This window comes from Varanus komodoensis, unplaced genomic scaffold (genome assembly GCF_004798865.1).
Source record: "Varanus komodoensis strain SLA01 unplaced genomic scaffold, ASM479886v1 scaffold119, whole genome shotgun sequence".
Classification (NCBI taxonomy): Eukaryota; Metazoa; Chordata; class Lepidosauria; order Squamata; family Varanidae; genus Varanus; species Varanus komodoensis.
The window spans coordinates 824,541-837,880 of NW_025335344.1; the positions used below are offsets into that span (position 1 = coordinate 824,541).

General features: G+C 45.2%; 1 non-coding gene across 1 annotated transcript; it reads left to right on the forward strand.

Annotated features, from left to right (window-relative positions):
* The first annotated feature begins 11,311 nt into the window (after window positions 1-11,311).
* TRNAK-CUU lies at window positions 11,312-11,384 on the forward strand. The gene has a single exon. It is a non-coding gene; the product is annotated as a tRNA-Lys (tRNA).
* Window positions 11,385-13,340: the final 1,956 nt, after the last annotated feature.

The window sequence follows — 13,340 nt, forward strand, 5'->3', positions numbered from 1 at the left end:
TGCACATCCCAACATTTCTGCCCATTCTAAACACATTCCAACTTTCAAAATCTTACCAGGACACCTTGTTTTTCTAACCCTAACCCTACCCTGGTACACACCCCTAACCCTAATAGAGGGGTAAAGTTCCATTGAAAATAATGCAATTTTGGAAAGGCCTTCCTTGAGCAGCTTTTTCTGCACATCTCAACATTTCTGCCCATTCGAAGCACATTCCAACCACCAAAATTATACCAGGTCACCTTGTTTTTCTAACCCTAACCCAGTGATGGCGAACTTTTTAGAGACCGAGTGCCCAAACTGCAACCCAAAACCCACTTATTTATTGCAAAGTGCCAACACTGCAATAAAACTTGAAAACTGAGGTTTTCGTTTAGGAAAAACACCTCACAGCCAGTCCAAGCAAATATATATATCCTTGGCAGTGCACTGACTGGCTATGCGAAAGCTTGGATGGGTTGTGGCTAATGAGTTGCAGCTCATTGCCTGGCACCGCTACTCCTTTCCGAGCAGGCGCATGGCCCCTATGTGTGTTGTCATCCGATGCTCAGCTGCTGGGGTGATGATGAGGTGACTTGGCTCGTGTGCCAACAGAGAGGGCTCTGCGTGCCTGCTGTGGCATGTGTGCCATAGGTTTGCCGCCACTGATATAGTGCATACATCAACTGTATTTACACCACATCCTGGTTAAAGAACCCTTTCAACATTATTGCTTGTTTCACATATATCACAGGCCAGGTGTGCATGAGTGAAAACACATGACAGCAATACCTTATGCCACCCCCAGAAACCCACAGCAAGTTAAATGTGCATTTATAGAAGATGTTTTATGATTGGTGTACATAATCTGAGAGACAACTAGTATTTCTCATGTTACCTGATATTGGGAAATCTGAGAGACAACTGGTATTTCTCATGTTACCTGATATTGGGTGCGACTAGAACAAAAGGCCGCTGAGATGATTCCCCCTTTTGGAGACTGTATTGTGCATCATTGTTTATCCATAGCAGCTGCTTCTGTTGTATAAATCCAGCCTCTCTCCTAGGCAGGCACGAATCCCTGAAAAGCCATCCAGCCAGACACTGGAAGTAACTTCTGACCACTAGATCAAGCAGGTAACTAGCCTTGGGTTTGCTTGCACAGATTGTATAGATTCCTAGCTTGGACTTTCCCCAAAAGCACTCCCCGGTCTTTATCGTAAGCTGTCCCAAAATGTTACTGGTGGACAGGGTAGAAATGTTTTAAATGCATAAATAGAATCTGTCCAAAATCTTGGTTCAGTAGAGTTTGGTCCGGCTGGCTACAGTGCGATTGTGAGAATAACCTGGGCGGGAGGCAAAGCATGTTCACAGAGCCCCTTGAAGGAAGGACAGAATAAGACAGGTAACACACTAATAATAAATTCCCTCCTCTTATGTAGCTATTTAAGGCATAACAGGCCACCCTGGATTTATTTTTTTTCACTATCCAGCCCACACGATCTCCTGCATAGATGGCTGGAGCAATGGAAAAGGGAATCTGACAGCTGGAGGTCATCATTTGTCAAGGGCCCACATCCTAGCAAGGGTCTGTAAACAAGCAGCCCTGGATTAGCTCCTCGTTGCAACCTTCTTATTTATCTGCCTCTTGCTCTGGTGGCCAATAGGAGCAGCAGCATTGCTGACTCGCTTACCTGTCGGGCGAGCCCCTGGCAACTGCAAAAAGAAAGAGGAGGAGGAGGAGCAGCTGGGACAACAGTGGTGAGAAAGTAGAGCCACCTGGGCAGCGGGACCCCTTGCTCTCAAAAACTCGGTGGCGGGGCCTGCTAGGTGGCTTCCCCCGCAGTGCGCAGAGATCAGATGGCTTCATGCTGGGGTCTGAAAGCGATTCTTTTCCTCTGCTGCTACTGCATCCTTCTACAAGTCAGCTTTATTTTTCTTTACAGACATGGTGGCTTGGTCTGTTAGGCTCGTGACCCTCGCTGTGGTAGTCGTGGCCAGTGTGGCAGCAGGTAGGGGCTATCAGCGTATCAGGGTGGGGAACCGGCAGAGCCCCCAGTGGGTCTGAGGAGGCCATGGCCAGTGCACCCCTGGATGGCCCCCTGGCTATATTGCTGGGCCCTGCTGAGCTGAGCTGGCTACTGACACATCCTCAAAAGAGGGGAGATGCACCACCAAAAGAAGAGGGCAGAGTCACAGATTTGCATGGGATTTGCATGTGTGAGTATACATGCAAGCCAATCTAGCAAAGATGGCTGCAACTTAAGTGGAAATGCAAATGTGAGCAGAGTCCTTGCACAACATCGAGATTTATTTATTTATTTTCTGATTTATATCCTACCTTTTTCCTACAAAGGGTTCAAGGTAGCTTACATCTCCTCCTCCATCTTACCCCCACAACAACAACCCTGTGAGGTAGAGTCTGTGACTGGCCCAAAGTCACCCAGCTGGCTCCATGGCTGAGTGGAGACTAGGACCCAGATCATCTGAATCCCAGTCCCATGCTCTTAACCACTACACCACACTGGCTTTCAGTGGTTAAGAGGTCAGTGAGATCTGAGTATTCTGTTCTCAAGGGTCAGGGACTAGACTTCTCTCCAGACCGGATGCCTTGAAAGAGAGGCTTGTGACATTGGCTGTGGTCCCCAACAGTAATTTATCTGGTGTTCTCCCCAGCATAAGGTCCAGGTACCCCGGCTCTGGGCCCATCTCTGGGGAAACTCCCAAAAGAAAAAAAAATGGCTTGAGGGAACAAAGGGTTGGCTAAGATGAGGCGGGCGAGGATTTAGCCACCTATCTTAAATATAAAAGTTCTCGGCTGGACCTGTATTTAGCCATGCTTGGAGTAGATGCATTGAAATCACAGGGACATGAGTTTTTGTAAACATGCACGGAGACAGAGAGCAAGAGAAGTAGAGAAAGAGTTCAGACTTTTATTTCTGATTTATTAGACTTTTATCCCACCTTTCCCTTCTTTAAAAAAATCGAAGCGGCTGACATCATTCTCCTTCTCCTGCTCTCTGTCTTATCCCCACAACAACAACCCTGTGAGGTAGCTTGGGCTGAGAGTCTGCGACAGGCCCAGTTGGCTGCATGGCTGAGCAGGGACTAGAACCCAGATCACCTGTGTCCCAGTCCTGTGCTCTTAACCACTATGCAACACTGGCTTTCTTTTGGCTTCGATATGTGGCTCAAGGGCTGAAAAAAGCTTCCCTTATTATCTGGTCCAGGCTGACAGGCCATATGGACTTTACTCCATTAGGCTTTTAATCTGCCAAGGCTTCTGGATTCTTTGAGGGATTACATTCAGCTTCATTATATGTATTCTTTCTTAAAGTAGGTTTTCTTTTTCAACCTTTCTAAATCTTCCATTACACAGCCACTTAGTGGCACTGTGGTGTAGCAGAACTGTGTAAATACGTGAGGGTTCGGCAAGGGGCGGCATAGAAATGTTCTAATAATAATAATAATAATAATAATAATAATAATAATAATAATAATAATGCTCCCCATGGACAGATAACCCTAGATTTCCTTTGAACAAAACCAAACCAAACCAAACCAAAACAAACCGCCACTGAAATGCATGCAAAGAATGAGAGAGACCCTGGAGAAGTGCTGACATCAGGTAAAGTACCTGTGAGCTGTCATGAGCGAGGAATTATCAGGACACAATAACTACCTTCTGTAGAAGGACAATGCCTGCAGGCTCCCCAGAAGGGCCTTTTTCATCACCAGTCATCCTGTTCTTTGAAAGGGAGATGACCAGGCCTGAACCTGCACCCTTGTGCAATGCAGGACCCGTATTCTCTGTCCTTTCATGGAACGCTTTGTTGCTGCGGCTTTGTTCTCAACAGGACCTGTTTCCTTCCTTTCCAGGGCACCTGTGTCCTTGCACACAAGGATGCTGTGAGGACAACTGGTTCCAGTACAAAGATGCGTGTTACCGGCCTGTGCACTCTCCAACATCCTGGGAAACTGCTAAGGTCCCCTCTCTTAGGCTCTCTGTGTGCGTCATGAATCAGTCTTTCATCAGGCTAAACTGTAGTCAAGTTCCCCAGTGCTGGCCTGGTTTATGAAAGCAATATGACACAATTCAAAGTTGATTTCAGATTAATTACCATTAAGAACCTGCCCTTCCTAGTAATTTAAGCCGCCTGGGAAGGCCTCGGCAATTATAGGTGGCCTGTAAATATATGTAAATAAATAAATAGTAATTGAGATCCCAAAAACCAAACCCTCAACGTGGTTCCTGATTTCTCATTGCGATGGCCTTCGAACATCTGAGTCTTCACACTCCTACTTGTTGGTCTTCCCTCGACTAACATTTCACCTTGGATTGCTCATGTCCTTTTCCCCTTCCTACTCTACAGTTTCTCATGGGTTAAGGGCAGCTTGACACTCCCCACTCCCCTCTGTGATCTACATTCCCTCTATCCTCGATGCTGCATTCCCAGAATCCCCGTCCTCCTCTTCTCTGAATCAGAATCTAATCCCATGTCCTTGGAAGGCTCCTCTGGAGAGCTAATGGGCTGTCAACTAATGTGTGTGGTGCAAATTTTCACATGCTGGTGGATAGGTAAGATCCTACCTTATAGGGAAGTGTGCTATGCCCTGAGTACTGCTGGTCTTTTACGGTGCAATCGCCCTGCCCTGGTTATGAAATTTCGTGGGGGCTCAAATGATATTGTCTTCCATTTGTAGCCCTCCTCTGTTTTCCCAGAACCTCTTCCACGCTTTCCTTTATCGGAAGGAAGAAATAAACATTAAGGAAGAAAAGATGGAATGGTGGCACAAGGCCTTTTGAGTGATAGTGCTTTGAAGTCTCTTTCTGGAAGTATCCCAGTTCCACTGGCCCATCAAACCCAGTAAAACCAACAGCCTTGAGTTTACAAGAGCTGAGCATGGCCGTCAGGGATACATTCTGGAGCATATTCATTCCTAGGCTCACCATAAAGCAGAGATGATTTGATGGTACATGGCAAGAACGTCAAACCCAGTACAGTCTATTTTGGACCCCCAAGAGCTCAGATAGGGCTACTCAGTACCCATGGGCTGTTCTAGGGTTGTGGATGGGTTGTGCAGCATAACGAGGGTGCATCCTCATCAGAATCACACGACACAACAAACTGCAATTGTGGCTTGAACCAAAGCACCACATGCGTCAAGTCTACTGTAGCTTAATCAAGCAGGCAGGTGATGATCCAGACCTGCCCCAGATTACTTTTTCAAATCCTGGCTGACTGGTATTTTGAGTGCTGAAAAAGGATAGAGGTCACACCTAAGTTTGCTCTGCTTATTTTATCCTAGCACAACTGTAAGCAACTCAGCGCCCACTTAGCTTCCGTTCATAGTGATGACGAAGACAATTTCATCTTTCACCTGATGGGGAAACGAGATGGTTACTGGCTTGGAGCACAAAAGACCCACGTAAGGATCCAATGGAGGATTTTCACCTAAGGGCATGTCTGGCTCATTGTTGCTGGAGTTGTAAAAATGAAAGAGTTCCTTAAACTGAGTGAATGGTCCAGATCGTTAGAACCGGGTTTTAGATTAATCCTCTGACTGCCAGTAATGAAGCCCCAGGAAAGACATTTCATCCTTTCTAGAATGAGGAAAAACTGGGCAAAAGGAGGGCATCAAAACTCCGGCTGGGGAAAGGATGCACGGATATCTGGGAACCTCAGAGTACCACGCTGATATGCCTCTTTGGTTGGATTTGGGCTCTGGGTTTGAGGTTTCGCATCCCTCTGTAGGGGGAAAGCGGGCTTTAAACTTTTATTCTGACTATGATTCCAGTCCAGATGCTGCTCCTTTCCCTCATCTGGGATTTGAACTGGAGACAAAGCTGCAGATGATGCTCTCCTGGTAGAAATAGCCAGCACTGCACCCGCTGCTGCTTTTGGTTGGGACTGTCAGCTTCTGTATCCAAGATGCTTCACCTGCACTTTGCCAAGGATTCTGCTTCCAGATTGTTTGTGAGATTAAGACTGAATCCTTTTTATTTTCATTTTTCCGGTTTTCTATGTGTTCCATCACACAGCCCAAAGGAGCTACTACCCTATAGCAGAATTCAGAAAATACAGGACAGCCTCATTCTGGTTCACCCCACCATTTCTAGATAAAGTGACCCTTTCCTTGAACTAAGGAGAGCCATGGAAATGCTTTGAAAGCACAGGAAAGTATGAATATAATGAATGCACAGGAAAGGATTCATGTAGAGAAGCCCCACAGCAAGGATAAAAAGTCCAAGACTCCATCCCACATGTTGTGCTCCTGATTCTTTGCCTCAGATTGCTGCTATTTACTTTAAGAAAACAACAAACACACAATTACTAATTTATAATACCCACTTCACCATCACGGAGCTCTCTTGCATAGTTTTACTATACAAAATCCCATTCAGAAGGGCTTATCCCCATATAAATGGATGGCATAAGATGCTACATTTCCTTTCCAAAGCAATGGCCTTTTAACACGGATCCGTTTTTGTTTTTAATTCTTGGATCCTTAGGACCGAGCAGTGCCCTGGGAGTGGGCAGATAACTCTGCGTGGGACTACAGTAAGTTTAGGGAGCCCCTACCTCAGAGATACCATCTGTTGCTCCATCCTCATGTGGCTGTTGACATCCTGGAAGAGCAAGGTCTGACCAGGGGCTGGGGGGAATTTTATTTGTTCGATTTATGTTTTCATTTACCGGCAGTAGTTTGAACTTGCTCCTTTGCCCCACACCCTGAAATAAATCCTTCCCTGGACCTGGCTTAATTTGGGCAGAGCCAAGCATTTCCTGCTACTGTTCAGTTGTTGTTTCAGAGAGGCAATAACATTCTTGGCTTGCTTCCTGATCGCAGTGTCTTTTTTCTGGTAAATTTTTATTATTATTTTCTACAAACTAAAAAAAAAGAAACTAAGAAACATCAATTATCAGAAACATCAGACCTGCTGGGTCAGCCCCCAATTTTTTTTTTTATAGCAATCCGTAAACATATTCAAATCTGCACATAGTCCTGTTTCTCTAGCCAATTATAAAAAGAGTTCCAAGTTTGATAGAAGTATGTATCCTCTGTCTCCTTCAGAGACAAAGTCAGTCTGTCCGTTTCAGAACAATCCAGAATCTTTTTTAAAATCAGTTCATCAATGGGTGGTTCTTCACTCCTCCAATGTTGGGCAAATGCAATCCTTGCTGCAGTAATTACATGTAAAATCAAATACATAGCTTGTTTATCGACATCATCAGGTACAATGCCTAGTAAAAAAAAACTTCAGGGTTAAATATTAAAGATTTTTGTAACATTTCCTCAAGACATTTATGAATTTTAGTGCAATATTTTTTTCCATGCCCCCATATCCAGACCTGATACTTTCTGCTGCTCTGCTGTAGTCCAGGCTGGGAGAGAACCACAATCTCCAACCACAATTAGTGTAATACCAGAAAAAAACAGCAAATGTGTCACATGCTACTTTTTCCTAGCTTCCTTTTGTAGCTGTCCTATCTTTCTTTCAGGTACCACTTACTGGAAGTACGTCCCTGATAATTTTCCACACATGTATGTTTGCAAATATCTTCTGGAATGAGGATGCATCCAACAATTGATGGAGAAGCCCTTCTGATGCAAGATGTTGTGCCTTTGGATGGTGATTAGAATTACAGTAGCTAAAAGTGTTCTGAAGCAGATGCAAAAAGTGTCTTTATCATATAGAGCACTGAAATGTTAAGATGCACAGAGTAAATAAAATGCTGCCAACTGTAGCGAGTTTTCGACACCTAGAAGCCTTTAAACACGCGATGCCTCTTTTACTGTGGTGTGATTCAAGACAGCCTATTCTGTATGTCTTTTCTGAATGCTTGAATTGATACTGAGAATTAATAATCTGTGGAGGGAGCAAGAGAATATCCAGAAAATTCCACAGAAAACCATTGAAGCAGATGCTCCTCATGAGCAAGAAGGACTGAAAATATCAAACAGGTGTGCTTTCTAAAATAACTTAATAAATGTATACTCACCTCTAAAAGATAAATGTCTGGCATTTACAAACATTGTAAAGACATCAGAAAAGAAATCAGAGAAAACCTAAATGTCACAATATTAGAAAAAGAGAGAGACACAGAGAGACAGATTGTAATGGGTGACAGCAGCCTTGAAATGATACAATAATTAAAAGCTTAGAGGAATCTATCATTTTTTAAAAGAATCTGTTCCCAGAAAGACTTGAATGTTCAGCATTCTGGGGAGACTATCCCACAAACAGTGGCTCAGCACTTTTTAAAGGCCTGTTTCCCATTCTCTGGTTCTGGAGAATGGCTCCAAAAGGAAATCTTAAGGAAATCTTTGTAGTTCCACCAAAGGCCATTAGGGGGCATATCCACATGGGAGATGGTGGACCATGAATATTAAAAGCCTTTGGTTTTATGTCAGGAGTTAAAGGCAGCCACTCACATCCTGCTCCTTCTCTGAGTTTGAGCATAACAAGCCACCTCCAATCTGAGCCAGAACCAAAATAAATTAGTCCTTTCTTGAAAGACAAAATACGGATGTTTGAGGATCACTCCTGTAACTCATCTGTGATGGGATATTTTAATTTGCTAAGACTTACACCCTGTGTTAAAAGAACAGCTGTAAAAGCCAAAACAAGACCCTAGAAATATTTATGTTTATGGTCCCCAATGCATTTCTTTCTGGCTGTCTCTCTACAATGGGAATGTGACCTCAGAGAGGATGTAAAGTAGGCATTGGAAGGGAACGATGTGAGTCAAGAGGCCAGGATAAGAACTCCCCTTTCTCCTCCAATGCCTCCTTCTCTCTTGCCTTCAAAACATCCCATATTCCCAACAGGGTGTGAAAAAAGGTCACCTGGGAAAAGTGAAGGGCAGGAGCTGCAGGGAGTTGGGAATTGCTTCTGCCTTGCCTCCTGCTCTGCTCGCTCTGGGTCCGGGGGCCTTACAAGAAACCAGTAGGATTGTGCAATAATGGGAAGTTCAGTTAAACCTCTGAAATAAATGCACAGTGAACACCAGCTGCAAGTACAGGAGGTCAATCCCCACAACCGCATTGCCCCCTAATGGCCTTTGGTGGAACTACAAAGTCCCGCCGGTGACTCTTAATCACGCTCTTAAAAAAGTATAAATAGCTTGACGGTCCATAGGAACCCATCTGCTCCATCTTGCCAAGACCTTTGGTAGGCATGACTGACCCAAATAGGTTCAGTGTTCAATTCTTGCAAACTGTCCACAGAGAGCTTTGGCCACTGGGCAGTCTGGAAATGAGATTATCTTGACACCTCTTCATCATTCTGGAAGAGGGGAGTGAGAGAGGAGCAAGAGTGGCCATGATGTCTGCCATTTTATAGTCTACTCCTGGAGGGATTTTCCAGGTTTAATTATATTGAACTTTAGCAACAAGGTGACAACAAAGGGGAGGGTCTTCTCAGTGATGGCCCCCCAGTTATGCAATGATCTTCCTGATATGGCCCACCTGATGCCAACATGGTTCTCTTTTTGGCTCCAGGTTAAGACTTTCTTGTCCCAGACACTTGACAGCCTATGATGAGCCTTTTTAATCCGGTCTTGAATTTTGCTGTTGTTGATTACATAAAATTGCTTTGGGATATATGGGTGTCTCCCTGCTTGATGTATTTTATATGCATAATTTGCATAATTGTATGCATAATTTGTGCATTGCCCAAAGTGCTTTGGCTATTGGACAGCATAAAAATGTTAGAGAAATTAAATTAGCCCTTGCAGGGTGCTAATGAGTTTTAGTTGCACTAATGCTACTGGGGCAAAGAAACAGTCATGGCAGATCTGTCATTAAAAAAACACACACACATAAAATCTAGCAGTGACTCCGATCCAATCCAAGATTAAGCCAAACACACAAGCTTCCTGGTGTGAATTGGATGGCTCAATTCTTGAGGGGTATAGAAAGCCCTCAGTGTCTGTCAGTTTATGAAATACAAGACAAATGCATTTCAAAGACAGAGAATCACAAGAAATTCATCAAGGGAATCAGCTTTATTTCTCATGTTTTGAATAGGTTCATATGGTCACACTCCATAAACTAACAGGCTCACAGTTGCAAATATTTCTGCATTATTGTCCAACAACATTTTTGTGAATGGCCACAGTTACGGTCATCAACATCACCAGTAAATTTGTACTTCAATCAATCGCCTTTCATCAATTGATTCCAGCACCTCCCCAGTATGAATTATAGATCAGTCCCTTTGACAGATCAAAGGGACTATCAAACTATCAGTGGGGAGATGCTGGCATTCCCATCAGCCTCAGAGAGCAGAGACAATGGTGTCCATTTCTTTCTGAACGGACCCTTTCAATCATGTAGTTCCATGGAGGCAAGCGCCCGCATCGAACCAGTTTTCCTCAATGGTTCCTGAGCCAGACACATTTGCATGTTTAAACAGACACAGGCTGATCCAAACTGCAAAAAACTCTACTTAACTGACATGTCAATAAAGCAATCAGAGATATTTACCAATATTTCTGATCTGCTTAGAACATTATGCCTGCCTAAAGACATCGAGATGTTATCGTACCAACACTGTCTGGAAACTTAACATGCTGTATTGGTGTATGTGACTAGCAGGCTATAAAAACGGCTGTACATGGGCTGTGAACTTGGAGTTGCTTAGACTCTACCCGGGGTCACGCTGTCCTTAGTTACTGCAGGAACCGGGGCACCGATCCAATAAAGCCGCAGAAGTCTAGATGTGTAGACCTTCCCCTGAGTCTGGTTTCCTCGCACACTGAAAAAGATAGTCTCTCACTTTACAGCCTCAGGGAAGGATCCAGCCGCTTCTCTCCATGCTAGCTGTGAGGCGGAGAAAACAGATCCAAGCACAAATCTCCAGCTCTGAGGTCAGATGGCTTTTCCCAGCCTCAGATCTGGGAAACTGGAGAGCCCTACGGTCCCCTAGATGTAAGCAGGGCCATACGATCTCTCTGTTCACTCTCTTTCGCCAAGCAGTGCTGTAAGGGGTAGTTCTTGGGACCCAAATCCAAAGCCCCACAACCCCTGGGGGTCCCTAAATGAACACTCAGAGCTCAACAGACAACGCGGACGGCAGAAGCAACCCTCTTCCCTTCTGCAGCCGTGTAAGTTTGAAATGAAAGTCTGTACATGCCCAGAGTATTTATTCAACAGGAAGGCAAACAGTTTTGTTCTGCTTCTAACACACCGGAAATTTAGAAGCGGTTCCGACGAATGGAATGCTAATTGGGGGGGGAAATGTTAATTGCATACTTCGCAACTGAAGTGATACATACTCCCTTTAAGGCTATTAAGGACATTACGCAAGATCACGTGTACATCAGCCCGGCTAGCTCAGTCGGTAGAGCATGAGACTCTTAATCTCAGGGTCGTGGGTTCGAGCCCCACGTTGGGCGATGCATTCATTTTAGGGACGGGAAGTGCAAGTCTCCCGTACAAGTACATACTGTGCATGTAGAAACTTTCGAGTTCCGGCCAGACAGAGAAGGAAAAATTGCTGCTTGAAAACTGTCTTTCTAGCTACAGGCGGAAAGTTGCATTTCTGCATTAATTCCATGGGGAGGAGTTGAGGACCTTTCTGTATTTCTCAATTTATGCTCATTTGTGCTACACATGAGGAGGAGGAAGTACCACGCCATGTCAGAAGAGGATTGGAGATTCCCAGGCAAATCTGCTTTGATTGCCATCTCTGAGAAGGGAAGCAAATGCCCCCCCGCCCCCGCCGCCCCCTCTTTTTGCCTGGATTATACTATTCTTGGACTAAACGTAGGGAATAGGAGGGTTCCCAAAGCAGGACTAATGGCTGCAAAGGTAGGCGAGCTCAGTTGAGAGGAGAGGAGAGGAGATGCAAACTGGGAGCTGCAGCCAATGTTTCACATCATGAAAGCCAGCGTGGTGTGCTGGACTGGAGCGATTAGTGCTAGTTTAGCATGGAGCTCCCCCGAAGTCTTTAGCCCTGTCACTCATTCTCAGCTTAACCTACCGCGCAGGGTTGTTGTTGCAAGGATGAAATGGAGTTATTTCATAAGCAAGAGGAAAACGGGCAGGATAAAAATGCAACGTGACGAGGATGGTCATAGTGAACAGAGAGGGGTCAGCTTAGAGATTGTGTTGTGGATCGTCCACTGGAGCCGGAGCCCTTTATTTTTCCTTTGAAGCCACAACTTTTTTTATCTCCAGCCCTAAATTTCTGGGAGGCTGCCTGCCCCCCACCCTGCTGTTCGTGGGCACTTACTAAAGGACGGGTACAGAGGCGCTCATGCAATTCCCCTGTGCCTCACTTTGGGATCTTTCTGCCTGCATTTTCCCCGTCTGAAATCACATGCCCTCCTCTCCATCCAAACCTGGAAATGGATGCATTTTCCCCCCCCTTGTGGGCTGGACCCCAAATCCTTTTGGCACTGAGCACCATCCCTTGACAAAGAATGGAGAGGATACACCAGTGCCAGGAACCCCAAACTCCCTTTTCAATCAGCAGAGAGGACGCAAACGCACACACACAATAGCCAAAAGCTCTCTGGGTGGTTCAGGGGAATGGTGTGAGGCTGAGAGGTGGGCGGACAGAGACAAGACCAGGGCGGCAGAACTCGAGGCAAGACAGAGACACAACATAAAGTTTAATGGCAAGTCCAAATTGCAGGAACCAAGCAGGTCAGGACCTGGATGTACAAATCAGGGCAGCGCAAGGATGTGGTCAGGAACAAGCCAAGGGTCCAGAACCGGCAGGACAAAGAGAGTTGCTGGCATCTTGGACAGGATGCGGAGCAAGGGAGGAGGCACGGCAAAGGCCGGGTGCAGGCACTCGAGGCTGCATGACTGGACAGGGTACAGGGCATGGCAGATGCACAGCAAGGCAAGATGCGTGGTGTGTAGGAGACACGGTGAGGGTCCCGGCATGGTGCAGGCAAGCAAGACGGGATATGGACAGCGAGGCAGGATGCAGGGCAGGCAAGAGGCAGCCACAACAGCGAGGTGGGGGACACAACAGCGAGGTGGCGCCCAACCTATGGAATTCACTCCCCAAAGAGGTCCGCCTGGCACCGTCGTTACTGGTTTTTCGGCGCCAGGTAAAGACCTTTTTATTTAAACATCATTTTAATTGTTAAAATATATGATCTGGCCAGGGCAACTTCTTCTTCCTTCTCTTTTCTCCTCCTATATTCTTTATTTACTTATTTTATACTGTTATTTTTAATTTTATATTATGTTTGAAACTCAGTGTATTTTTTGTTATTTTTGTATTTAGTGGTAATTTATTATGTTCTATTGTATTTCAATGTATTTTATTGTGTTGTAAGCCGCCCCGAGGCTTCGGCAAGGGGCGGCATAGAAATGTAATAATAATAATAATG